We start from the raw sequence: 27,799 nt of genomic DNA on the forward strand, positions 1-27,799 counted from the left end.
TCCAAACAGCTAGGCTTGGCATGTTTGTTGTTTCACAATGCTCTTGACCATTGCAAAGAAGGAACTGAGGGGTGGGGTGCAAATTCTAAACTAAGCTTTGGGCTACCAAATATAATACCCATCTCCAGAAAACTCCTCACTTCAGCTGGCTCAGTGGACTCACACCTCCTATCAAAACCGAATTTCAAGATACATGAGGATTTCCTGGGCAAACTGTTTTGCTGTGCTGGCTGGTGTGGGTTGTCTGCCTGCTTGTGGGGTAAAAAGGTTGAATTGTGCAGAAATGTTGACGAGGAGTGTGCTTGTTGATAGCCCATGTCTCTGTAGTCAAGCTACAACATAACACTGAGTCGTCAAGCCATAGATAAGCCTCCTGTTGACCACGACTGACACCCCATATCTCCACATTGTGAAAATGAAGGAGGTAATAGTACAGCAAACACTGCTTTGACTCCCTGCATGCAGTGATAAGGCCAGGAACGCAGGTCAAAGCTGCCCACCAGGCCTGACTCATCTCCTGTGCAGGGAAGTGTTGGGTGCAAGGCATATAAAGCAACAATAAGGCAAAGCCTGTCTGTTCAGGCTCCATTATGCACTGAGTTACAGTACAGTGGTACCTCGGGTTACAGACGCTTCATGTTACAGACTCGGCTAACCCAGAAATACAGTGGTACCTCGCGTTAAGTACTTAATTCGTTCCAGAGGTCTGTTCTTAATCTGAAACTGTTCTTAACCTGAAGCACCACTTTAGCTAATGGGGCCTCCTGCTGGTGCCGCGCCGCCAGAGGACGATTTCTGTTCTCATCCTGAAGCAAAGTTCTTAACCTGAGGTACTATTTCTGGGTTAGAGGAGTCTGTAAGCTGAAGTGTATGTAACCCAAGCTACAGTGGTACCTTGGGTTAAGAAATTTACCTCAGGATAAGAACAGAAATTGCGTGGCGGCGGCATTAGCTAAAGTGGTACCTCAGGTTAAGAATGGTTTCAGGTTAAGAACAGACCTCCAGAACCAATTAAGTTCTTAACCCGAGGTACCACTGTATTGGATTTACTCCAATTTTATTGTAAGCGTCTTTCACTGTACTTCCCAATTCCTAGAATCCTCTGTAACATGAAAGGATTCCTCACAATGCTTCTCCAGGGCATGATGGCCCTTGGTGAGTTGTGAGACCTGCCCACGATACAGCTTTTCCCAAGGCATCATGGGAAATTTAAATGGCAGCTCTCAGATTCAACTGATCAGAGTCTTCCTTCTGTTGCCTGACAAGCCTGATGAGGTTGGGAACTGATGCTGAACAGCCAGAACCCAAATAAAGGAAGGTTTATATGGTATTAAACATTAAATAAAATAATGTCAAATGTCCTAAAAGTTAAGAATAAGGGCCTAGCGCTTTGTGAGTAATCACACTGCCTCATTTGTACTCACTGGGCAAAATACTGTGAGCAAGTTTAGGCGCAACAAAAAAGCCAAGAGACAGAAGTTTTCTTTTTGTTTTCTAAATGAAAACTGAAAATTCACAGAGGGTGGACTGAGATACGGGACCGACCCCCCATGGGCCTCCAAGTGTTTACAGTCCAGAGTTTAGTCCTGTCCCTAACACAAGAGGGAAAATTGATAAAAATTAAGTTGTTTATTTAAAGGAAGTAAACATCAACTTGTCCATTTTTTCACCCACCAGTGCCTAACATGGACGTGCTGAATATAGCTACATCTTGCTAGAGCAACTCCATTTCTATTATTCCCAGTCCTGGCAATGCCACGAGGAATGGCTCATTGCTTGTGCTTTGCTTCCTGCTGTGCTGTCTTCCTTTAGCAAGCCCTTTCCTCAATGACTTGCGATTAGTTTGAGAAATCAGGGGTGTTTTACAAAACCAGGGCACTTTTGATGGGCTATCGATTGAGGACAAGCATGCCTGATAGTCTACTCAATGGGGATCAAAGAGAAAGAGGATCCGGACATAGGAAATTCTGGGTGGCCTTGTTTGCGTCTGGGTACTTAGAAAGATAGCTAGAAATTGTCCCTGCATAATTAAATCTTTTGTCCCTTCCTCCACCAATCAATTTCCCAATGAGAACAAATCCTCCACAGCTGTCACAGCAGCGACTTCCTAGATTCTTGAAGGAGAAACGCTCAATATCGTCTTTAAATAGTAAAACAAATGACATGGGAAGCAGCCTATAGCTGCTCTGTATTTTGGGAAATGCTCTCCTTACAGAATCATAGAATTGCAGAGTTGGAAGGGGTCCTGGGGGTCATCTAGTCCAACCTCCTGCAATGCAGGAATCTCAGCTTGAGCCCAGCCAGGCTGTACAACCTCAAATGCCAAGTGGAGGCTGAATAGTTGACTTCATATAGTACATATGGAGGTTTCCCCCTGCAAAGCAGGGCACTTGCCCCTAGGAGCAAGCAATCAGAAATTTGAGAGAGGAAAGAGAAGCAATGGTAGCAGTAAGAGAAAATATTTTTAAAAATTAATTATGTTTATATTCTGCCTTTTGTCATCAAAGGAACGCAAGGTGGTGTAGAGAGTTCTCCTCCCCGTTGTATTCTCACCACAACCCTGTGAGGTAAGTTAAGCCGAGAGTGCATGAGTGGCCCAAGGTCGCCCAGTGACCTTTATTGCTGCCTGTGTTATGCACACTTAGGCTTTGTTTTACCCTGGAGGATAGGATTGGATATGTGTGGAATTTACCCATCATTTTTAGCAACAGAGAGAGCCTGGGTGGTGAAGCTACTAGAACAGGTGTGGCTCGCCTTTTGCAATGCCTTCTGGGCAACCACTGAAGGGTCATGTGCCAATGGTGAGCAGGGCCAGCAGCCAAAACCGGCAGAACAACAGAAGCAAACAACAACAACAATAACAACTTTATAATTTATATGCTGCCCATCTGACTGTGTTGCCCCGGCCACTCTGGCCGGCTCCCAGCAAAATAGTAAAAACACAACAAAACATCAAACATTAAAAACTTCCCTAGTCAGGGCTTCACTATACATGCCCACACCTCCCACTCTCTGTATCCTTCCTCTAAGACAAGCAAGAAACAGTATCAGAACTCAAGGACATATTCCAGCCAGGCATAAACACCCAAGGACTGTGTGAAGCAGGGCTGGTGAGAGAGAGAGTCCTGAGGACCAGACAGAAAACACCCACATTTGGCTCTCTGGCCTGTGATTAGCCACCCCTGAGTTAGAATGTAGAGCAGCATTAGGAGACACGTGTTACACTTCAGAGGCCATCAGCCCAGCCAGCATGGCCAATGGTGGTTGATGATGGTTGTTGTCACTGTTGGCATCCGTCTGTCTTAGGAGACAAAAAGGAGGAGTGCACCTTTGGCTGGAGAGTTACAGCAACTGCTGTGCTATAGGGACTGATAGGGGAGAGACATGTTTTGTTGCAGCTGGGGCAGATGAAGGCATCTGGTTGTGCCACTGCAGATGCACCATGGCCTTTCTTCTCTCTGTGCTCCTCCCAGCGGTCGTTCCTCCTCTGGTCACTGCTATAGAAGCATGACCCGACTGTCTGTCTCCAGGCACTGCAGCCGGCTCTAGGGCTTCCCACATAGCACGGCTAATGTTGCCAGCCTTCATGTCTTGTTTGCAGACATCTCTGCAACGTAGAGTTGGTCTGCCAATGGACCTAGTGCCTGAAGCCAGCTCCCCAAAGAGCAAACAATCTTCCATTCTGTGGACATGTCAACATGATGGAAGCTGAAACAAACTAAAAAAATTCATTCCAGTAGCACCTTAGAGACCAACTAAGTTTGTTATTGGTATGAGCTTTTGTGTGCATGCACACTTCTTCAGATGCACAAGAAAGCTCATACCAATAACAAACTTAGTTGGCTCCTGAGAGAAAAGGTTTAAAAGCATTTAAAAAATAAACAAACCCTGCTTAGCTGTGGTGAGGCCGGCTCTCAACCTAACCAGTCTCACAGGGTTGTTATCAGGCTAAAACAGGGCTCTTTTGTCCTTGGAAAAAGGGTGAGATACAACTGTGGCAAATATTTTCAGATGCTGAGAGCTGGGGATATGTTAAGCTGTAAAAAGTTAATTCATGCAATCTCCGTTAATGTAGTTAATCAGATAATGCACACAATCTCTCTCTGATGTTTACAGTACCCTTCCAAATCTCACCGAAGATCTATCCTGTAATGAGCTTGTCTGGGTTTCTCATCAAACTTTATTATGAGTAGACACATGTACGATGCACCCTTTCCTTGGTTTGATTTTTAATCATGTGAGCTACTTGCAAGAGAATCCCCCTGGCTTACAGCCAACTGTGAAAAGCAGCCCTTGTTAAACCAGTCTTGCAGACTGGAGACTGTCTTTGGTATTCAACTGGGCAGAAAGAGTTCTTAGTTAACCAGAATGAAACCAGATATTTTGGAGAAGGAAGTGATAAAGTGGGGAACTTTGGAACAGAAGGTCACATTCTAGTCTCCTATTAGAAACCAGAACAACCTGTCACATATTTTCTTAATTATCATACTGTGGAAATATTAACAGGCTAGTTCGGCAGAGAGGGACTCTTATTCTTTCTAAAATGAATGCTCAAGTCAATGATAGCTCTCTCTCATGTTCAGATCCAGTGGAGAGCTGTTTGGCAGTAGGTTCTGAGCTGACAAAGGGAAGTACTCCCCCCCCCTAAAAGTTATGAGGGTGCCTCCAGACTGTCAGTAGTTTGCAAAAGGGATTCAAGCACATTCGACAACTTTAGGATTTAATGTTTAAAGTGGATTAAAGTGCTCTGTTGCCTTAGCACAAAAATGAACCCACTTTTTTAAAAAAGACTTTTTTTTGCAGTTTGGAAAGTGATAGGGGAAAGTGTGGGATGAATGACTGATTAATGGGGAGATGTGTAAACACCCTGCAAGTATTTCAGGATATGAAATTCAATTTTAGTTCTGTAATTATATTTCAGCTTTCAAATTGCTTTGCAGTTGGAGTCTTTTAGAAGTTTCTGCTTGCAAGCTTCCCACAGGCAGGTGTGGGTAGCTCAATCAGTAGAACACAAGACTCTTAGCCTCAGGGTTGCGAGTTTGAGCCCCACGTCGGGCAAAAGCTTTCTGCATTTCACGGAGTTGGGCTAGATAACCCTTCCAAGTCTACAATTCTGTGATTCTATGACTCATTGTCATAGAACCACCCTGTAAACAAGTCAGAATGCATGCTCAATAAAGACTAGACATAGGCTGTGTATATACACCCATTTACTCTGAATGCATTGCACTCCCATCACTGGTTTGAGAAGTGGTGTATAAATAACATTAGCTGCAATCCATAGCTATAATGTTATTTCTTATGCTGTCCTGCACCCCACCCTCAAAAAAACTAGCTTTGATCTGAATTGTTTTAAAAGTTGTACACTGCCTTGATATCTTTTGATGAAGGGTGGTATATAAATTGAAATAATAATAATAATAATAATAATAATAATAATAATAATAATAATAACAACTCTGGAATTCCCTCCCACAGGAAGTAGTGATGGTCATCAACTTGGATGGATTTAAAAGGCTTATCTTCCATCTATCTGAATGGGTGCATGTGGATGTTGTGTGCAGGGCATAAAGGTAAAGGGACCTCTGACCATTAGGTCCAGTCATGGCTGACTCTGGGGTTGCGGCGCTCATCTCACTTTACTGGCCGAGGGAGCCGGCGTACAGCTTCCGGGTCATGTGGCCAGCAGGACTAAGCCGCTTCTGGCGAACCAGAGCAGCGCACGGAAACGCCGTTTACCTTCCCGCTGGAGCAATACCTATTTCTCTACTTGCACTTTGACGTGCTTTTGAACTGCCAGGTTGGCAGGAGCTGGGACCGAGCAACGGGAGCTCACCCTGTCGCAGGGATTCGAACCACCGACCTTCTGATCGGCAAGCCCTAGGCTCTGTGGTTTAACCCACAGCACCACCCTTTTGCAGTGGCTCCTCCTGCACATTGCTGGCATGCAGCCCCAGGAAAGTTAGCCATAAAGGGAATGCAGTGCAGCCCTTGTATTAAACCACTTAAAGTCTCCACTGTAGATATGCATATTCTCTTATTAAAATCACCCCAGAGCAGCTCGTAATTCTTTGAAATATCCATCAGTCGCTAACAGATGAAAGATGGCCCTCCCAGAACATCAGGCTTATTTTCATCTCCAGTGAAACACTTCTGCATTCTCAGGCTGACTCATCTCTCCTTACTTCATCTGCAAGAGAACTCTTTCAAAGGGAGCTAATTGTCACTCTATGATGAGGGTCTGCCACCTTGCCTGTGTCTGGTGGATTGGCAGAGAGTAAAATGTTCCCATTGTCATCTCTGTCAATACATAGTTCCCTAATAACCTGCAAGGAAATATTCTGATGGGTCCCTGTTAAATACTCCAGACTGGGGTCTGCATTGTGCTGACAGATGAAAGGCAGGGGCGTTGATGTGCCTTCTTCAGAGGGAAGAGACAGAGAAGGGAAAGCGCTGCAAGCCATTTCATTCATTCTCAGCAAAGGAACTGTGTACACCAGGAAGAAAGGTTGCCCGCTGTAGCCCAAAGCCAAACAAAATATAAAAAAGTACACAGCTGGCAGTATGCTAGAATATATATATATAGCACTTAGCATTTGTATTTCACATTTACAGTGCACAAAGTGCTTCAGAATGCATACCCTGGTCCAATGCGCATGCCACAATAAACCAATTTCAAAGAAATGATGGTTTTAATGTGAACAAGCAGCACAGTGCACCCTGACAAAAGATTATGCAGTGATCTTTTTCTGCTTCTCCTCGCTCTGCAGCTGCACTGTTGATGAAACAAGCCAGTGTTTGGCATATTGTGTCATCTGAATGCAGGTTTTGATTTGCCTCTCCAAAACAAAGCGAGAACAAACCTTGGTTGCTGGTTGTGATTTGTCTGGAAGAAACAAACCATGGGCCCTGGGTTCAGATGAAACATCAATTTCAATTCAGGCTTGTTTCAACCATGTTGGAGACTTTCTTTCTCCCGCTTTGAAACCATCCCATTTCCTTCAAACTCATTTTTCTCCCTCATTTCACACATCGGCTAAGATAACGTGTGTCTCTTTGTATCAAAGAACAGTGTCAGGCTTGACCTTTGGGGAAGGACCATAGCTCAATGGTTTTACAGTGGTACCTCGGGTTACAAACGCTTCAGGTTACAGACTCCACTAACCCGGAAGTAGTACCTTGGGTTAAGAACTTTGCTTCAGGATGAGAACAGAAATCGTGCGGCGGTGGCGCAGCGGGAGGCCCCATTAGCTAAAGTGGTTAAGAACAGTTTCAGGTTAAGAACGGGCCTCCAGAACAAATTAAGTTCTTAACCAGAGGTACCACTGTATAGCGCATGCTCTGCATGCAAAAGACCGCTGGTTCAATCCCTGGCATCTCCACATAATTCTGGGTAAGACTCCTTTCAAAACATCCTGGAGAGCCACTGCCAGTCAGTGTACAATGCACTGCACCAAACATACTAACTGATAACGAATGTCCTGAAGTTCAGATTCAAAGAATACATGGGTTTTTCTATTATTTTTAACTTTACAACCATTGGAAAAACCACAGGCTGCTTGATATATATATAAATATAGTGATTAGCACCTTCTCAATCGCTCAATAAGCAGAGTGGTTTTGATGTAATCTTTGGATGGTATCCAAAACACCTATATAAACTGCTGTTGCTAAGGCCTGGCAGCATTTATTGCTTGAGAGATAGCCTTGCGTCTGCTCCAGCTTTTAGAAAGCCTTAGCAAAGAATTTAATAGTCGTTGGAAATGCGCATCTAGATTAGATGCGGCCAGTTAAGGTACCTAAAAGGGAAAAACCACGAAAGTACTTGTCCAGTTTGTTGATTTAGTATATACAAAGCAGATTGGCCAGGAGTCAAAAATGACTGCTCTTTTTCTTTGCTTGTTTCTACAAGATCAGCTGGCTTCTTGTGCCTCAATATTCTCAGGAAGAATGTTTGTGATGTACACTGTCAAATACAGAACAAACATATGCTGCATAGATGTATAGACATATAGATATAGATATCTTTTTTAAAGCCCCCGCTAAAAAAGTTTTTGAAGTGTATTCTTTCTTAGCAAGAAATAAACTCAAGAGTATGCAATCCAGTTTGGCTTGGCTTTTTTATTTTTTAACAAAAGCAAAAAATAAATCCAGTTAATTCCAGGAGGAATGTCTGTAGTTTAAAGGTTGTCACCTTTGTTACATCCTCAGCCCTATGCCTTTAAGAGCAGCCATTTTGCAAAGTGTGGTGATTAATAAGTGGTAAGACCTCACTCCGCAGCTTCTGCTACCAAGACACAGGATGCAGGTGAGATCCTTCTTGTTTTATCTTTATGCCTCAAAAGCATTTCCTCTATCATTATTGTAAACTGCTTGGAGCAATCTATAAATTTTGTTAAATAATAAATACATACATTGGTTTGCATAAAGCACAGTGGCAGGGCTTAAAAAAGAAAGATTGCAAGTCGGATGTCAGATCACATACTTTTCAACATATCAAGGCGAAAAACAGGACACCGCTTTGTGGGGTTTCATCACATGACCCACATGAGATGAAATGAGATCACAGCGCCCAAAATGGCCGCCATGCAAACCCAATGGAGGGGGCTGTTTCTGCCCATTAACTTTTTCCTTCCAAGCCCCAATTTTATCAGCTCCAATCTTTCGGAAGCAAGCAGAAGGCCAAAAGTTCAATCTCCAGGTAGGCCCGGAACAGATTCCCTGTCTAAAATCCAAGAAAGCTGCCATTTGGCATAGTAGACAATACTGAGCCAGGTGGACCAGTGGCCTGCCTTAATATAAGTTTAGAATCAGAATAAATGAGTTGGAAGGACCCTGGTCTTCATCCAATCCAACCTCCCAGGCTTAAAACAGTCATAAGAAATAAACAACCCACCCATTAAGCATTGAAGGCTACAGGCAAAAGAGTCTCCCTGCTGGTGGCGTCCGTCTGTGAAATGCGTTCCCGCGAGAGGCTTGCAGGGTGTCAGGTATTTTCTCAGACTTTTTAATAATATGTACATTGCCTCGGTGTTGTAATTCAAGTTTTAGTGTTTGCTTTTAATTCTTCTGATGCATTTATACTGTTTTGTGCGTGCTTTTATACTATGATTGGCTGCTCAGAGGCACCTGTCAATTATCTGGGTCAAGAGCACTGAAAAATGTAACGTTGCCAGCATTTCTTCACCCATCCCTCATCCCTCTGATCATCCAGGATGCTGTGGTGTGTGTGTGTGTGTGTGTGTGTGTGTGTGTGTGTGTAAAAGCAGCTGCAGAGGGCAGGTAAATTTGAAAAGTTTATTTGCTTTCATGCACTGTTCTGCCTTTCCCCCCTTGCTCTCTTAAAACCGTGCTCTTAATAAACACTCTTAAAACGGGCTGCTGGGGTTTGCTGTGCATTTGTGACCGCTCATGGGAGATTGTGTTCTCCCCGCTGTGCTTAGATCACACTGCACATTTGTGTCTAGGGAGAATTGGAGGAAAGCATGCTGCCTTGTGTCCCAGAAGAGGAAGAGCAGCAGGCTGGATGATCCTCATCTCCCTGACTAATATAAATATTTTGTTGTCTTGAGAGCCCTCTGGGAAGGGCTAGTGACAGCATACCTAATGGTCAGAGATGTGAGCTATTCCTGATCCCAGGTGGGGAGAAGGGAACTCTCAAGGTCTCTGCTGAGAGTACTTTCAGAGTTGTACTTATTATGGGTTGTATTCATGCATGAAGGTGTTTCTTTTCTCCTTTTTGCAACGTTCACATGAGGTCAACATCAAAAGTTAATCTTATCAGGAATCCAAATTACCCATTTGCGACATTAAGCCCCTGTCTGGGAGTACCCTTCATTAGGCCATTGGTCTATCTAGCCCAGGGGTCAGCAAACTTTTTCAGCAGGTGGCCGGTCCACTGTCCCTCAGACCATGTGGGGGGCCGGACTATTGTTTTTTTTGGGGGGAGTGAACGAATTCCTATGCCCCACAAATAACCCAGAAATCAGAAATGTGTTTTAAATGAAAGGACACATTCTACTCATGTAAAAACACGCTGATTCCCGGACTGTCCGTGGGCCAGATTGAGAAGGCGATTGGGCCGGATCTGGCCCCCGGGCTTTAGTTTGCCTACCCATGATCTAGCCCTATATTCTTTTACAGTGACAGATAACAGGTTTGGGGCTGGAGTCCTTCCCAGCTGTATTCAAAGATAATAAGAAATAAAACCGGGACCTTTTACATGCAAGGCATGTACTCTGTAACTGACCCACAGCCCCTTTTCTTTTGTGACTACATAATGTACCTTTGTTAGAGAAAGTACTTTGAGAAGGGGCTCTGTGGAAGATCTTGAGGCACAGGCGGTCTGGAATGGGAAGAGGTGTTACCCACGTGGTGGTTTGTGGATTCCAGGCCATTTATATGTGTTGCAGTGTGATTTTTAATATTTTGTAAACTGCTCTTAGGAGCATTGAAGACAAACAAATAAAAATATAGCATCAGAAATGGGAGGTTCTGAAAACTGGAGGCGAAACATTTTAGCCTCCTAGATCACTCTGTGGCTGCATTCACATGATAGTTAATTCCATTTCCCCACACAATGTAAAAACCAGTGTTCGAAACTCCCCTTATTCTAGGTACATTTTGTGACAAGGAATTTCATTAGAGCGAGCAGTTTCTGAGCTCTGGGCACAGTACTAGTCTAAGATTTCAGATTAAAACTGCGGAGTGGAAGGAAAGGAGGACCTTTTTATGCCTCCCCACTTCCAGCTACTCTCTGAAAACTGGAGAAGAGACCCTAAAGAGTGGTAGCGGGTAGGTAGGGGAAGGACTAGATCAGGCATAGGCAAACTCCGGCCCTCCAGATGTTTGGGACTACAATTCCCACCATCCCTGACCACTGGTCCTGTTAGCTCAGGATGATGGGAATTGTAGTCCCAAACATCTGGAGGGCTGGAGTTTGCCTATGCTTGGACTAGACCATGTGAAAAATGAACATAATATTTTAGCTGCAGTTCATTCATTATCAGCTTTGTATTCTTATTATTAAAAGTGTGCCTAGATATTCCGTTGTGGTGTCATTTAGCTCCTAGCTTTCATATCTCAGTTTCTAACACTGGTAAAAAGCCCTTCCAGAAATGTAGCACAAGTTTAGTGCTCGTTATTTGCTTCCAGAAAAAGTCCTTTTGCAAATAACATGGAAATGAGTGCTAAAGTTGCACTATTGGGTTGGGGTTTTTTGGGGGGTGGGAAGCGGTTGGCATCCGCCTGGAAGTGGTGTTTACATCATGTGGCTCAAATACCGTGTGGAAATTAACAATTGGGGAAAGTCAGGGAGATGGAATAAACTACTGTGTGAATGCAGCCTGTGATTTCCTTTCAAGCCACCATTCTCAAAGGGCAACCAAAAGGATCCTGAAGATAGAGCATCTCTATTAGTTCAAGGGGAGGGGGGGAGGAAACGCAAGTAAGAAGGGACATGGAAGAGGTTATAAGATTATCCATGGTGTGAAGAAAGTCACTAGAGAGAGGTTCTTCTCCCTTTCTCGTAATACTGAAACCAGGCTTCAGCCAATTAAGCTGAAAGTTGGGAGATTCCGGACAGACAAAAGGAAGAGTGCTTCTTCACAAACTGTAGACCTTGCCCCCACAACGTGGATGGCTTTAAAGGAGGATTAGATGGATTCATCTTGGATAAGGCTGTCAATGGCCATTGACCGTGATGGCTATATTACCCCCAGTAGTGGAAGTAATGTGCTTCTGAATACCAGTCGCTTGGGATTGCAACCAGGTTGAGTGCTGTTGGGCTCGTCTCCTTGCTTCCCATAGGCATAGGGGTGGCCACTGAGAGAAAAGAAATGCCGTGCTACAGGGGTCTTTGGTCTGATCCAGCAGAGATCCTCTTATACCTGTATTCTAATGAACAATGGAACATCAAAGCGAGAGTGCCCTGGGAAACCACTGAATCACAATTCATCAAAAGGCTCAGTTGTACTTTTTTGGCTTGACACTAGAGAAGGATTTTTTCCCCATTGCACTACATGTGTTAATTAAATGCCAAGGTGCCTCTGTTATCACCAACAACTGTTTTGTGAATGGCTACTGTTAATAACTTAATTATCACTCTCTCTGCTTTCTTTATTTCATTTTCTCTGATTGCACAATAAATTTGTAACGGGAGAGAGATACATTCCTATAAAATTCAGGTCCAGGGCAAGGATTTTTCTGTCTGGAATGATCTTCCTTTTGCCACATACAGTATGTGCTTCAGTTTTGTGTTTTCAACACCAAAGTCTGCAACATGATTAAAATTCAGGAGAGTAACAAAGTTAGATTTAAGTAATAAAGGGTAAATTGTCCCAGGAATGCCTGAATCCTACTTACATTCCTCTCTTGGTTTGTGTATGCTGTTGCTCTCTCCACCCATACTGCCACTTATAGCCCCGAAAACTGTGGATTATCTTTCTGCCTGTATGCTTGTTTCGTCCTTTGCAGATTTTGCATTAATGATGTTAAAAGTATTTACATGAACTGCTTGCTCCTGGCTGCTGAGAGTAAAGCACTTGCGTCGTCTTTAAAGCCTCTGTTTTAAATCTGAAGCAAAGAGATTTTCCTCCCCTCTGCTATTTTTTGCTACAAAGCACATCAAATAAGCTCTTCCTGTTCCGGGGGGGTGGGGGTGGGAATGCAATCATTAATTTCTCTTTCTGTAGACCTCGTCATGTGCTAACATCTTGTACGTGCAAAACAGCATTTGGCTTAGGCTTACTTCACATCATTTCCCTCTGAGCAACATCTGACTTGGAAGCTGCCATAGGTCCATCTAGTTTAGAATTGCCTACACTGGTTGGCAGCAGCTCTTCAGTGTTTGAGGCAGGAGTCTCCCCAGCACTGACTGGAGATGCCTGGGATTGAATTTGGGGTCTTCTGTGTGCGAAGCATGTGATGTGCCATTGAGCTATGGCCTCTTCCTGTTAGAAGAAGCAGTCTTGAGAAATGGTCAAGTGAGGTTTTCACTATAATGCTAATAGCACAGTTACATATGATGCAGCTGTTCCGATTTTCCAGAAGTGGTCCCTGTTTCCCTGCTGTCTTGATTCTGGTGTCTCTTTTGTCTCTGTTTTGCCTTTCCAGGGATGTTTTTGGGGTACCTGTTAACACTTTTGTTAGTATGCACACTGGCACATCAAGCTTGTGGTTGTTTTGCTTCGATCTCCCCATAATTATCAATTGAGGTAGTAAATGTGTTTGGTGTTGCTGCCATTCTGCAATCAATACAACTGGATCTGCTTTGTGATTAAATAGGCAATTGAAAATTCCTAGGTGGTTGGGTTTTTTAAATAAAAGGAAACTGTTATGCTTCAGAATCCAGCAAAAGATGGGTTATTTCAGAGTCAATAAATACAGGGAAGAACATTCAGCAATTCATAGTAGCTGGGTGTGCGGAGTTAAGTGGTGGTTTGGACACAGGGATGTTACAGGCATACATGGCTAACCTTTTTTCGTCTCTGAAATGTGGTGGTGAATATGTAATCACAAGCCATATGATCCTCTTCTTAGGTAGACCGATGGTGACCTGTTATCCCAAATCTCTGGGTGGATTGTGCAGTGAGTGGCATGTGATTAAGTCAACCATGTGGTTTCCATATGCTCACTTTCACATCTGAGCTGTTTCAGTGCACAGCCAAAGTCATTATTCCTGGTCTGTTTCCTCTAAAGAGTCAGCAGAAAACTGTAAAGTAAAGCCCTATGTGGGTGTCCTCCCTTATATGACTAACAGGATCGTAAATCACAAGGTTGTAAATCACGGAGAGCCTGTGTGCCGTACAGCAGGTGTGTCCTTCCAGTGTGAGTAGCAGGGACATGATGTTTCAGCAACACATCAGGGCCGGCGGGTGTTGCCTCCGCTCTCGCCCCCTCTGCTTACATGTTTGTTAATTGTGAGAGGGATAATGCCCAAATAGGGATAATATGGGAACTGACTGTCGGACTGGGAAGAGGTGGCGAAAGAAGGCAATGTGAATATTGGGTGGAAGCCTGAGGAAACGAATGCTTGACTGGCAAACTACATTATATGGAAATATGAGCAACAAAGCCCTGATATTTAAAAGAATGACAAGCAGTTTTGGGAGTTTGAGATTCTGAAAGAGAAAGTGCACTTAACCCTTTCCCCCTTTCAGTCATTTTCCTGCCCAAAATCATTTCCCCAAAGTTGTTTTCACTTGTTTCACTTTTTAATATATATTTTTAAACGCACATCGCTTGCTCTTTAATAACTTGAGATAGGAGGCTAACTGTATGTCTGTAGGGCTCTATGCACATCTGTAGCTGAACACGTGGAGGCCAAGGGTGGATGAAACTCGGGGCATCACCCTGATCCCCTCCCTGCTCCACATATTAGCTGCATGTATGATTTTCACATGAAGAGAGCTTGGATGTCAGAGGGTGGGGGGGGGGGAGAATAAATATCCCTGACAGCTAGTTTTCTATGCAGGGGGCTTGTTTGTCTGTCTTGAGGAAGCCAGAACTCAGACACAACCAGGGTGGAAGGAGGGTTGGTCAGGAGACTGGGAGCTGGAGATAACTGGGATCAGCAAACCAGACAGTTCAGCAAGGGTAGCAAGCAGGCAGGCATGTCCAGGGCCTGGAAAATAAGGATGATCAGACATAACACTTGCAGGATCACGCACAGATAACGGGAAGTGAGAAGTGAGTTGTTCCAATTGAGGTCTTTCATCTCTCTTGCCCCAGGCTGCCATGCCAGGGTTTGACACCCTTGCTGAGAAATGGAGTTCCTTGAAAGCATAGTCAGACCATGGGGAGGCAAACTAAGGCCCGGGGGCCGGATCCGGCCCAATCGCCTTCTAAATCTGGCACGCAGACGGTCCAGGAATCAGTGTGTTTTTACATGAGTAGAATGTGTCCTTTTATTTAAAATGCATCTCTGGGTTATTTGTGGGGGCATAGGAATTCATTCATTATTATTTTTTCAAAATATAGTCCGGCCCCCCACAAGGGGACTGGCCCCCTGCTGAAAAAGTTTACTGACCCCTGCTCTAGATTCTCTCACCTCTTTGCTGCTTCCCACCTGGTGGCTCTTTGCACTGATGCATGGTTATTGCAGATAGGATAACCAGATGTAAAGGAGGGCAGGGCTACTGCAATTTTAACACAATTTTTAATGCAACTGTTAGAGGTGCAGGAGCCCTGCCTTTTTTCTTTTTCTTTTTGCATCTGATCCCCCAGGTCTGACTTAAGATCCCACCAGCTCATCCAATTCCTTCACCTCCATCATGCTGGTTGAATCCTGGCTGCTACTTTGATGCTGGGATTGTGGCAGAAGCTCATTTGGTCTTGTAACTTCCGACCAGCAGTCTGAAGTGGCAGAGACCAGACACCGCTTTACGCCCTCCATGAGAGCTAGGCCATAAAGATGGTCGCAAGTGTAGTTGCTGCAGATCCATCTCTTGCATCGTACGCAGCTGACGAAAGACATTTCAATTCTTATATGGCAAACCGAACTATGTTAGGCCACATTTTGAAAATGCCTCTTTAGCTTCTTCAGCTTTTTGACATAGTACTGCTATATGCGTTCTGTGACATGGGATATCCTCTTTCATTGCCGGCTAAAGAGGATGACATGGTGGCGCAGATGTTGGGGCCCTGAGGCCAATGGGAGGCGCACTGAGTGGGCTGAAGGCTTGGCAGCAGAGGGTTGGTGGCACAGGCCTGAAGAATACTTATGTACCCCTTCTTTGGTGAGCAATGAGAAATTCCAGGTCTGCAGTACTTATTTACTTTCAAATAGACAGGTTGACTATAGGTAGAGGCAAAGCGTACACACCTCTGTAGGCAAACAACTGGACATTGCACCCATATAAGATTCCAGCCAGACCCTTAACAGATCCCTGCTCAGCTCCCTGTCTCTTTGTTTCTGACTCATACCACACACACAGCCTGTCCTTTGTACACAGACACCTGGACTGCATCAACCTTTCCTGGAAAGTGGAAATGTCTGCTCATTTTGAATATTCAAAACATTCCCCAAAAGATCATGTATCAAGAGGCAGTTGACTAACTGTTTGGATCCAGTGGTGATGTATCACCTGTAGTTTACCTAACCAAAGGATGCAATCAGCCAAATGTGGCCCCTTGTCCACATCCCTAGGCTTGCAACAATATTTTAATGTGCTCCCCATGTTAAGCACACCTGATCCCACCTGCTTTTTGCCACTCTCTTAAAAGGGTGATAGTGAATAAGGTATATAACTTCCAGCTTGACATTTGATATCCCCTTCCTAAGAAGAAAACATCCATGAGCTGCCATCAGTGGAATAAAATGGACACCTGGGAAATTACCACGATGCAGTTACATCTCTGAAACTGTATGGTTGAAAGGAATTTAACTTCTGTGGACCTGCCACAGAAAGGACTGAGTTTCTAGCGTGCTTTTGCAAGCCCTCAAAAACTGCATCAGACTGGTCACGTGTGCCCAGTAGGTTGCTTTGAAAATCACAGATTTCAATGGGTCGATTCTGAGCACAACTCAGGGTGCAACCCTAACTCCTACCTGCCACCAACAGGTGGTGGTGGGGCTTTTCCACATTTGTAGCCCTTCCACATTTGTAGCCCTTTTGCTCACAGTGGCTGCAATAGAAGGTGCAGGACGATCAGGCCTGATCTGTACACAATCAGTTAGATTGGGCCTGATGCCATTGTATGGCAGCTGTGAAACTGGGATCCTGCAAATCCTGGGTCACCTCAGGCCCACCCTGTCCTCCCTCAAATCACCCCATTGCAGGACTTCTTTCTGCTAACACCTATTCCTGTATTCAGGGAGAGTCAAGAGGTTGGAAGGGCTTGGCAGAGGGATACCACCACCTACAGTGGTACCTCGGGTTAAGGTTACAGACACCGCTAACCCAGAAATAGTGCCTCAGGTTAAGAACTTTGCTTCAGGATGAGAACAGAAATCGGGCTCTGGCGGCGCGGCGGCAGTGGGAGGCCCCATTAGCTAAAGTGGTGCTTCAGGTTAAGAACAGTTTCAGGTTAAGAACGGACCTCCTGAACGAATTAACCTGAGGTACCACTGTATTTCAACACACACAGCATCCCAGGCTAAGGGAAGGGGGGTTGGACTGTGCTGCCCTCCAGATACTACAACACACACTCCGTGTTACAGAATTGCTGACCTTCCCAGGTGCCCCCCCTTTTCCCCCCCGCTGTAAGCATCTATACAAGAGCAACAGTATCATTTATTCATTGAGAGAGAATCTAGTGAACTTTGAAATAATTGTAGGAGAATGCAGCAGCCTACTGAAATAGCATTTCAAAAAGACTCTAATCTGTGGAGTGATAACCTCCCCACGAAGGATCAGCAGCAGCAGGTACAGTGAGGATTATCAGAATTTCAGTGCTTCAGCTCCCTCGACATTAGAAAGAGAGAGGAGGGAAATCCGTGGAAACATCTGTGATAAGCAGATTATTCGGACCTGTGTCATATATAACCAACATGGTTTTCGAGTATGTTAACTCCTTCAAGAGAGGTAAATGCTCCCAGGTGGTTGAAAGAGTGTCCATTCTGCCATCTGCGTCTGCTTTAGAAATGAATTTCTGCTGTTTTCTGTGGTTGCTGAGTGCTTTTTTTTGTTTGCTGTTGTTATTGGACCTTGGCTTGTTTTTGCCGTTGGCTTGCTTTTACATTTAAATTAGACCTGTAATGTGAACATGGTTTGTTGTATTTATTTTTGGAACATTTTACTGTTGAGACGCGGGTGATTTTTATAGAGGAAGTTCACACAGCAATTAATAGAGGGGGAGCTTTGAGCAAATGCATATTTCTTCTCGCTATGCACGAAGAACTCGGAAAATCTAGTGACGTGCCCCATGTGGCTATTATTTCAAGCACTCTGCTTGGAAGCTGCTGGCATGGAGAGCATTTGTTTAAAGAGAGAGGCTCTGATGCAACCACCAGCAGTTATTATACCCGGGTGATACTCGTCTTGCATTACTTTTCCAGGTCAACGCTCTCCAGAAGTCATCTTCTCCCTTTCTGTCCACTGTTCTACAGTAACTTGGAGCAGGGCTTTCAGAGTAGCTGGCCCCATTTTGCGAAACAGCGTCCCTGTTGAGATACGACAAGACACTCACTATTTGTCCTTTCTGAGAATGACTGAAGGCCTTTTTGTTTGGACACACTTTCCAAGCTGGATGAAATGGCCTTGGGTGTTATTTTTGTACTGTTTTAAGACCTATCTTTAGTTGTTGTATCTGCACTGTTTTAAAAACTATTTTATCTGTGTTGATAATGTATTTGTAAATGGCCTTGAGACACATGTAAAAGGTGTCTCATCCTCACCAGTAATGAAGGAGAAGAAGACAGGCCCGTGTTTTTGCTCTAAATATGGGGATACATTCTGCTTCCACCTGCATGTGCTTTGCAAGAACTGATAGTGGGTGTTAGCATCTAATTTACCAGCCCCTTTGCTGTGCATTGTGGGTGGGGAGTTCAGTAAAGATTTTGAAGAGCTGCCCAACTAAGAGCACTCCAAGGACCACTATCTGCGAAAAATGGGCTTCTTTCTTATACACACTCTCTTAAATACCCAGCCTACATTACTGTCATAATCTCTATGTGGGGCTGCCTTAAAAGACAGTCTGCAAACTTGAGCTGGTGCAAAATGCAAGCCTGTTTGATTATATCACCCCAATTTTGCATCAGCTGCATTGGTCACCCATTCATTTCTGGGCTTAGTTTAAAGTACTAGTAACTAACCTGTAAAACCCTGAATGTTTGGGAACCACATGTTTCCCTACACCCATATGAATCTGCCCAGGTCCTCAGATTGGTCTTAAGAGTGCCCTCCTATCTGTTGTGTGCCTCTGATAAAGCGATCAGCTTAGCAGTTACCAGGAACAAGGCCTTTTTCAGTGGTGGCCCCCACACGTGTGGAATTCCATTCCTTGAGAATTCTGCTTAGCTCCCTCTCTTTCAGGCTTTAAGTGGACCTGAAAGAATGGTTGACCCTGCTAAGCACATATATATATTTGATAAAGTTTTAATTAGTATGTTCGTCCATTTTCTTCTAACATTTTTTGTGAGCTGCCTGAACAGTTGGGTAGAAATAAATTAAATAAATAAATAAACGGTATGCAAAACACTTTGAGTTCCTTGGAGCACTAATAGGATATAAATACACCTTGTATGTCTTGATAGACATATACCTTATAAAGCTACCCTGGTATGTATGCACATCTACCTGCAATCTCACTTCTCTGATGCCTGATGCACTTGCTCAAAGAGGGTGTTCCCACAATGGTCCTCTATCAAGTTGCCACCCAATATGGCATGAGATGAGCAGAACTTCATTATATATGTTGGGAGTCAGGGTGGGGAGCCTGTAACTCTCCACATGCTGCTGGATTATACCTCCCATCAACTCAACTAAGCTAACAGGCCCATTGGTCAAGGATGATGTGAGCAGTGGCAGACGAACCCTTTCCTGCACCCCGGGCGGCGCAGCCTGTGCGGACTGTGCATGTGCGGCATCCTGCGCATGTGCACTCCGTATGGAATGCCGCACATGCGCAGTCCATACCACACATTTTTATCTAGCGGTGTGAGCGGGGGCGGGGTGCACCTGCACATTATAATACTGCATTGCTATTAGGGAGTACTTTTTATTCTAGTTGCCTTATTTCTTAAAAGATGTTATTCAGTACAACGAAGCACTCAGCAATGGAGCCATTTGGAGCAGAGGCATCTGAGCCAAGGTCCTGCTCCTGCTGGCCTTATCATTTATTGATCACGGGGGTTGTTTTTAATACATAGCATTTCTCGATCTCTCTTTCAAGATGCTCAAGAGCAGCTTGTGTGGGGCTTCCAGGAAGTCTCCTATCCCGGTGGCAGGTGCCAATATGAGATATGCTTATGCAATAACAACGTGCCCTTGGAAACTCTCCCTCTCATCTTCTTCTGGCTTATACTAACTCAAACAAACATTATGCTACAGAGGCATCCTCCATCGGTGCTGTCCTGACCCCAGTGCATACTGCAGTGGCATAACCAGAGATGCACCAGAGAACCGCATGCTCATTCCTTTCACATATTCTCTCTCTCTCTCTCCAGCATGCTGAGAAATGAGCATGCTTTTCTAGTGCACAGAGAGGAAATGCAACAAGAAGCCCACAGGAAGCAGTGATTGCCACCAACCTAGAAGGCTTCAAAGGAGGATTAAACAAATCCATGGAGGAGAGAGCTATCATTGGCTACTAGCTATGATGGCTATGCTCTACCTTTCCGGCTGCCTTTCCACTAATGCTAACAAAATTCAGTTGCTGGAAACCACAGGAGGGGGGAGGGCTCTTGTGCTCAGATTCTTCTTGTGGGTTTTCCCAGACATCTGGCTGGCCACTGAGAGAACAAGCTGAACTACATAGGCCACCATCCTTGGCTGGTGATGATGGAAGAGATGGTCCTCACCACCAAACTCCACTCCTTCCAAAGGACTGTTCTCAGCTGAAAAGCAGGAGAAGCAGAGGAGATGGTGCTTATGAAGAGGCTGGCAGCATACATGTCAAGTGGGAAGGAGGAACAGTTGCACGCGTGCGCACTCCAGATGAGCCACACCCCCTCCCCAATTCTCAGCTTTTATTTAGAGGAAAAACCCCAACCCGAGTCTCTAGCCCTTGTAGAATGCAAGTTATGAGACACACATTGTGCAAGTACTATTCACCAAATTTGTTTTGGGAAAAACTAAGCTATACCTGTCTGTCTGCATTTTTAGTCAATGAGTGAAGTCTGAGCAATGGCTGACATTTAGGAAAGCAGCTAATTAGACAAAGAAAAGGTTAGAGTGGAACACCCAGACTCTAGAGAAGGAACTTCCTGGTTTGTTTTTAAGCTTTCTGTGCTGGTGGAGAAGTGATTGCCACCCCATGGAAAACTGAGGGTTTCAGTTGTGACTGGAAAGATGTCTAGATGCCAGAGCTACGCATAGATGGGCAGCAGGTCTACCCACTAAGAAACTATGTAAGGGTAGATCTGGAATACAAGTTTCTCAAAGGCCATGTTTAGCCAAGGCCTTGGAACTGCCCATTCACCAAATACACTGCTCTCTGGTGCTTATTATTAATGTATGGATGTCTGTATATTTATCTATTAGCAATATATACTTAGCCCCCACTATCGGGGCAGGGAGGGGAGATCCTGTGGGTGCTCATAGCTGGCAGTCCAGATTGGTGAGGCCTGGCAGGCCAGCTTTGACCAGCAGTCGAGAATTCCCCACCCTTGTCTTGCGCAACAGACCCATAGAGCACTCCAGGCTTAGGAACTCGGGGGACGGGGGATGGACGGACAGCAATGCTAGAGTTTTTGAAACCACCAGTTGATCTACTCTGAGTAGGACTAACATAAAATGCCTCTCAAAGATGTTGATAATAGACAGTTGCATAATACTGCACATTTCTAAAATGTTTGAAATAACAGATGATAAACAAACGTGTTTTGTATTCCCCAGCACAGCTGATTTTCTCACTTATTTGAGGTCCAAGATCTCCAAGTGCGAAACAGGCTAGTAGCATATAGGTGTAAAATTCTGTAAATGTGAATCATGTGCTAGGATCAGGGTTATGACCCAAACTGGGGATTTCTGAGGCTGGCATAGAAGTAACCACATGACCCAGACAATCCACATGATTAGTGCTTTCACTTTTTATCAGTGATGTAGGAGCCTGGCCATGGGACGGCATCATCTTGTTAGCTACTGCATCAAAAAATAAATTAACTGGGCCCCAGTGGCATGACGGCATTCTTAATCACATCAGGCTGGAATCTAGACATCTTGGCTTAGCTGCACATCAGCACATAGCCAACACGCAATTGTCTCATGATTTGGTGCAGCTTACGAAGGTTGGCTGAGTGCTGGCATTCGGCCAGTATTTAACAATTCCTTCCAGCATTTTTAAGCGGGCGCAGACAGAGCCCAAGAGCACTAATCCATGTTGTTCACAGCAAGAGCTGTTGTAGAGGAGTCAAAGCTGTCACCACCCTCAAGGCTCCTTCCTACAGAATCCCCCCCACCACTGTATTGTTCTTTGCTCTCTTAATTACAGCCCTGTTGCCAAACCTACCGTTACCTTTCGTGACAGTTCCGTACTTCTCCTTTTGTGCTTAAAAGGAAGAAGAATCAGTCCTTACTCTCTTCTGCCAGCAGGAATGTTTTGGCATTTGCTTGCAACAGAATTTGTTTAAAGTGCATTTAAAAGGAACAGTACAGACAACTTACTACTAGACCCTGGACCTGATGGGGCAGTTGGAAACAAGCAATGTGAACTACTTAAAAAAAATGATCTAGACAGAACCTACTTCAAACTCCATCTCATTATAGTCTTTATAAGCTGACCCATTTTTTTTTTAACATTTCAGGTCAGAAGGACTGGGCATTCCAGGGTAGGCGATTCAGCCATGCCATTAAGCACAGCAAACTCTCTTGGCAACCTCTCCTGGCAACCTCTGACAGACTGAAATAAGCAGATGGCATAAATTATCCTTGAGTGCCCGTCTCCTCCTTCACCTCTATCATTTTTACAAAGCTTCAAAAATGTGTATTTTCCAATCAAGTTCAAAGTTCCCAACTGAACCAAAGGGAGATACTAATAGTTTCAGCTGATTGTTTTTGATGCAAAGTTGTTTTAACTTGTGTAGAAATGTTTTAACTCGTGTGTGGAATCTGGATCAAGAAATTTGTACCTTTTATACTCTATGGGAAACGTAGCTTCATGGGCCAAATCAGACCTCCTGGTGGGCCAGGATTTGTTTGCAAGCCAGAAGTTCTCCACCCCTGTTTTATAGAGAAGTGACCAGAAAAATCTGCTCTAAAGGGCATCACTCAGCCAAAACAATAATTTGACAAAATTTAGCTCAGCAATTTAGGCTATTATTACATTTCATTTTGGAAAGTTTTCAGATGAAGAATCACCATAGCAGCTGAAACCAACCTTAATGCAATTGTGGGTAAATTGGTAATACAAATCCAAGTTTGTGCACAGCAAACCCTGGCAATTTACATTTCATTTCTCTCTTTACAAAGGCACAGTTCAGGTCTAAATCTGGTTTCACAATTCATGGGAATGTCAAGCAAGTTCCATTGCCTTTGTTGGATTATTAATAAGTTCCTTATATTCTTCAAGATTTCTGCCTTTTATATCTTTAGTAAGTTGAGTTAATCTAGAAATCATTCTTTTTAGGAGCTTTCATCTATAGGGGTAAAAAGCAGCCAGAAGGATGAAATCTCTGGTAATGAACTATCTGAATTCTTTTTTTAAAAAGGATACATTTATTAATAGAAGAAATATATGAATTCTTCTGAGTTACTTATTTTTCTGCTTGTGCTTGCTACAACGCAAATTTGTGGAGCTGAATGACAAAGCTGAAACAGCGGGTGAATAAAACATATAGCTTATAGGTTTGTGTGTGTCTGAAATTAGCAGTTTGTTGTTAACAAATGTTAAGAGTTGAGACAATAAGCAGAGCCCACTCTAACTTCAGTGATTATAAAACCAGCACAAGCCCTTAACAGTGCCAGGATTTCCATGTTTGGTACCATTAGACCAGGGGTCAGCAACCTTTTTCAGCTGTGGGCCGGTCCACTGTCCCTCAGACCATGTGGTGGGCCGGACTATGTATTTTTTTTGGGGGGGGGAAATGAACAAATTCCTATGCCCCACAAATAACCGAGAGATGCATTTTAAATAAAAGCACATATTCTACTCATGTAAAAACACCAGGCAGGCCCCACAAATAACCCAGAGATGCATTTTAAATAAAAGGACACATTCTACTCATGTAAAAACATGCTGATTCCTGGACCGTCCGCGGACCAGATTGAGAAGGCGATTGGGCTGCATCCAGCCCCCGGGCCTTAGGTTGCCTACCCCTGCATTAGACCAACAGTTCCTCTACATTAGCACTCTTTCTCATGGCAAAGTGCTAGCCAGATTCATCAAGGAAGTTCAGAAGCAGGGGGTAGTTTTTCCTGAAAGATAGTTTAAGCAAAATAAGCATTCCTCAGCACCTTGTAGTCTGGGGTATACCGATGCTGAACAGAAAGGTTCTGGTTTTTGCTTTCATAGCAAGCAGTTCATGCTAGTCTTACTACTAGCTAGTGAAAGGTACCAGAATGCACACAATTTGTTTCAGGTTGAGTCCCCATGCTAGTATTGGGAGCAATCCCATCTGAAATTCTGGAGAGCAACTGCCAGTCAGAGTAGACAATACTGACCTTGATGGACTAGTAGTCTGACTCAGTATGAGGCAACTTCCCTGTACAGTGGTACCTCAGGTTACATAAGCTTCAGGTTACAGACTCTGCTAACCCAGAAATAGTGCTTCAGGTTAAGAACTTTGCTTCAGGATGAGAACAGAAATCATGCTCCGGCGGAGTGGCAGCAGCAGGAGGCCTCATTAGCTAATGTGGTGCTTCAGGTTAAGAACAATTTCAGGTTAAGTACAGACCTCCGGAACGAGTTAAGTACTTAACCCACAGTACCACTGTATTCACCTACTGGCCATCATGGCATTTGTGTCAATTTGCTCTAAAGGTTAATGGTGTTATGTGAAAAACATGAGGTTTACACGCAAGGTAAGTAAGTACAGAATTGCAGCTGCGAGTTTGCAGTCTCCTCCTATATTACATTTTAAGACTCTGGCTACATGTAGACTTTGTGACTTCAACATCAAGCCAGCTCACCCTTCATTTTGCTCATAATCCAGCCTCTGTGATTACTAGTCAATCCAGTTTAATGGTTTGCCTTCACAGAGGCATTTCTACAAATCTGGTCTGCAAATTCTATAGATTTTGCATTCCTATGAACGTTTCATAGGCCCATGCCTATTGCTTCAATGGAGTGTTCTCCCTTGGAGGAAAAATATTTCATCAACCTTGGTCCTTGCTGGTGATCTGTTTCTGTACTTCATCATGCCCAGGAAAAAACCTAGAGGACCAAACTTTCAAGCTACATTTTGAAGCATGATAGTTACATTGGTACCTCGGGTTACAGCAGTGGTGTAGCGTGGGTTGTCAGCACCCGGGGCAAGGCAAGTAATTTGCGCCCCCTAACCCTAACCCCCAGATGTTGCGCCCGGTGCGGCTGGCCCCCCCTGCACCCCCCACGCTACGCCACTGGGTTACAGACGCTTCAGGTTACAGACTCCACTAACCCAGAAATAGTATTTCGGGTTAAGAACTTTGCTTCAGGATGAGAACAGAAATCGTGCGGCGAGGGCATGGCAGCAGCAGGAGGCCCCAATAGCTAAAGCTGTGCCTCAGGTTAAGAACAGTTTCAGGTTAAGAACAGGCCTCCGGAACGAATTAAGTTCTTAACCCAAGGTACCACTGTATTTGTGAAGCAAAAGGTGTGGCATGAAAACTAAGGAAAATTGTGTTTTGGCACGTATGGTTGTGAATTTTTCTCTGTTTTTTTGTTTTATCTCTTTGTAAACCACTCTGAGGTTATTTTTACAATCAACCAGTGTATAAATGTTATGAAATAAATAAATGTAATAAAAATCCAATTAGCAGGTCAACAAGTACATAAAAATATTGCTTTATTCAAGTATTAATCTTTCTTCTGTACTTTTACTTATCAGTGAACATGAGGTCCAAAAGTAATCTAACTACTTTGAATACTGTTGTAATCCTTATAAAGTCAATATGATACAAGAAAAATATAAATCTGACTGCACAGTCATACATATGGCATGGCTATACAGCCTGTGTTTTTATTACACAGTTGCATCCCCAACTCTTGTTTAAGGTTGCATTCCATGTATGCAAACTTACTTTTGGTGTATTGATTGGTAAGGAACAACAGAAGGCCTGTGGAGGGTCATACAGCTTTTGGTATGAACATATGGTTAATGCCACATGTAACAAAGGAAAGTAAATTTAATTCAAAGGGTAGTTCTAAGAAATATGACTAATTCAATGATACAGTGATTACATTATTTCCTGTTGTTCTCAACCAGTTATTATTAAAATTATGCATTATCAGGCACATATCACACTATATGTTACTTAGAAATGAATAGGCATACAGTATAAATGTAGCTTTTCCTATTGGAGGAAATTATGGAAAGGCAGTTGTCAAAGAACAAAGGCATTAAGATTTGAACATGTATTAAACAGGGTCACTGTGTGGTGTCATTGTGCACATGCAGGAAATACAAAAAGCAATGAACACAGGCTGTTCAAAAAGCAATGAACACAGGAAATACAAAAAGCAATGAACACACCAAGTGTCCAGCTTCACTGGGGAAGCTTCACACACCTTCCAAGGATGTGTGCAAAGAGTCAGGATTAGCTGTTCATAAATAATATAGTTGGGTATGTGTGTAATTTTAATATTTAGTCCTCTTTACTGGAAGTTGACTTTAATTTAGAATGGAAATTCTCCATCATGCATTTACTGAGGAAACACAATGTGTGTGAACTAAAATCAACAAGTGGAACAACTTTACAAAATATTTTTGAGACACTTTCAGTGTGGGCGTGAAGTAGTATGGCCTGTTTGGAAGTATAAAAGAAAATTATTCTGAGATTTACTCATAAATTATGAGTGTGGAGACCAATAATAAATACACTTACTACTGGTTTATAAAGTAATTAAAGTGCACTTCTGAGAAAATGTGGGTGTGAGGAGGTGGTTTATGGATGATGGAACTACTGGGTTTTCTGTTGTCTCACCCACATCGACACTCAGTCTTGCAGAGAGGAGAGTAATTAATTATAGTTGTGTGATTGAGAAAGAAAAGAGACATATACAGTATTTCAAACTATATGCATACCAGCATTTCCAGTTTCCCCATAGCAACCATGGAACACCATTCAAGAAAACTGAAGGGCATTTTCCAAAAGTTGTAAGGTCCAGTAAAATCCATCCAGTAGAATCCAGTGACTAGTACTTGCTGGGAAAAACAGATAGAAGTTGACTTGCTTGAATGCTGTTCTTTAAAACAAAACTCCCTTGTGTGGAGAATACCTCAGTTCAGCTTTCTCCCTGGCATGTTATCTTTTTCTTTGTGGAGCTGTATTGAAACATAGGAACACCTATCTGCATCCTGGAACACTCTATAATCTGGGTATAAACCAGTGGAGTAGGAAAGTGCCTATTTCTTTTTAGATGTTTAAAAACCAAAGTTTAACCTTTGTGAAAGTGTCCAATTCAACATTTTACTAGAAAATAGGAAGATAAGTTTTCTTTTATTCTTCTAATTCAATGTATTATAGGGCATTTTATACTTTACTAGGTTGTTTTACATTGGATTAGATTGCTAAATCCTCCTTCCCCAGGAATACTATAAAAGTTGCATACCAAGCAAAAATTCAGCCTTTCCCATGGATCCCTAAGCCCACCTATTAGGGGAAGACGTCTAACTCTGAATAACCATGTTTAGGAGAGCACTCCCTCCCCCATGTTTTTAAAAGTGCACTAATTTTCAGCTGACATAATGCCGGAGACAATAAATAAAGCCTAAATAAAGAACAGGTATTACTATGTAAATAACTAAAAATAATAATTTGGGGGCACCTACCGTCAAGGCTAAAAGACTGTGACAGGAGTGGGTTCCAGTGCCAAAAAATGGGGGGGGGGTGGGCCACACGCCGCAATAAAACCTCTTGTAGAGCAATCCTACTCAGAAGTACCCCCCACTGAATTCAATGGAGCTTACTCGCAGATACGTGGAGGAGCTTGCAGCCCTAGTCCTTGAGACTCCACGTGTGCGAGCGTCAGGTGAGCTTAATCCCCTGGCAGAGCAGCG

At 43.6% G+C, this 27,799-nt stretch overlaps 3 long non-coding RNA genes across 4 annotated transcripts; 1 reads left to right on the forward strand and 2 right to left on the reverse strand.

Annotated features, from left to right (window-relative positions):
- The first annotated feature begins 1,097 nt into the window (after positions 1–1,097).
- Positions 1,098–18,087, forward strand: LOC310849553. The gene is made up of 4 exons (XR_014566967.1): positions 1,098–1,275; positions 2,508–2,567; positions 5,479–5,573; positions 17,999–18,087. It is a non-coding gene; the product is annotated as an uncharacterized lncRNA (long non-coding RNA).
- On the reverse strand, positions 17,199–27,755 carry LOC310849560. Of its 2 annotated transcripts, none has more exons than XR_014566977.1 (2): positions 27,572–27,755; positions 17,199–18,103 (listed from the first exon to the last, which is right to left on the reverse strand). It is a non-coding gene; the product is annotated as an uncharacterized lncRNA (long non-coding RNA). The 2 variants fall into 2 exon arrangements; XR_014566978.1 differs by lacking the exon at positions 27,572–27,755 and adding an exon at positions 20,275–22,563.
- On the reverse strand, positions 25,573–27,217 carry LOC310849554. The gene is made up of 2 exons (XR_014566968.1): positions 26,255–27,217; positions 25,573–26,223 (listed from the first exon to the last, which is right to left on the reverse strand). It is a non-coding gene; the product is annotated as an uncharacterized lncRNA (long non-coding RNA).
- Positions 27,756–27,799: the final 44 nt, after the last annotated feature.

The sequence above is a fragment of the Podarcis gaigeae genome (assembly GCF_964106915.1).
Source record: "Podarcis gaigeae genome assembly, chromosome: 7".
Lineage (NCBI taxonomy): Eukaryota > Metazoa > Chordata > Lepidosauria > Squamata > Lacertidae > Podarcis > Podarcis gaigeae.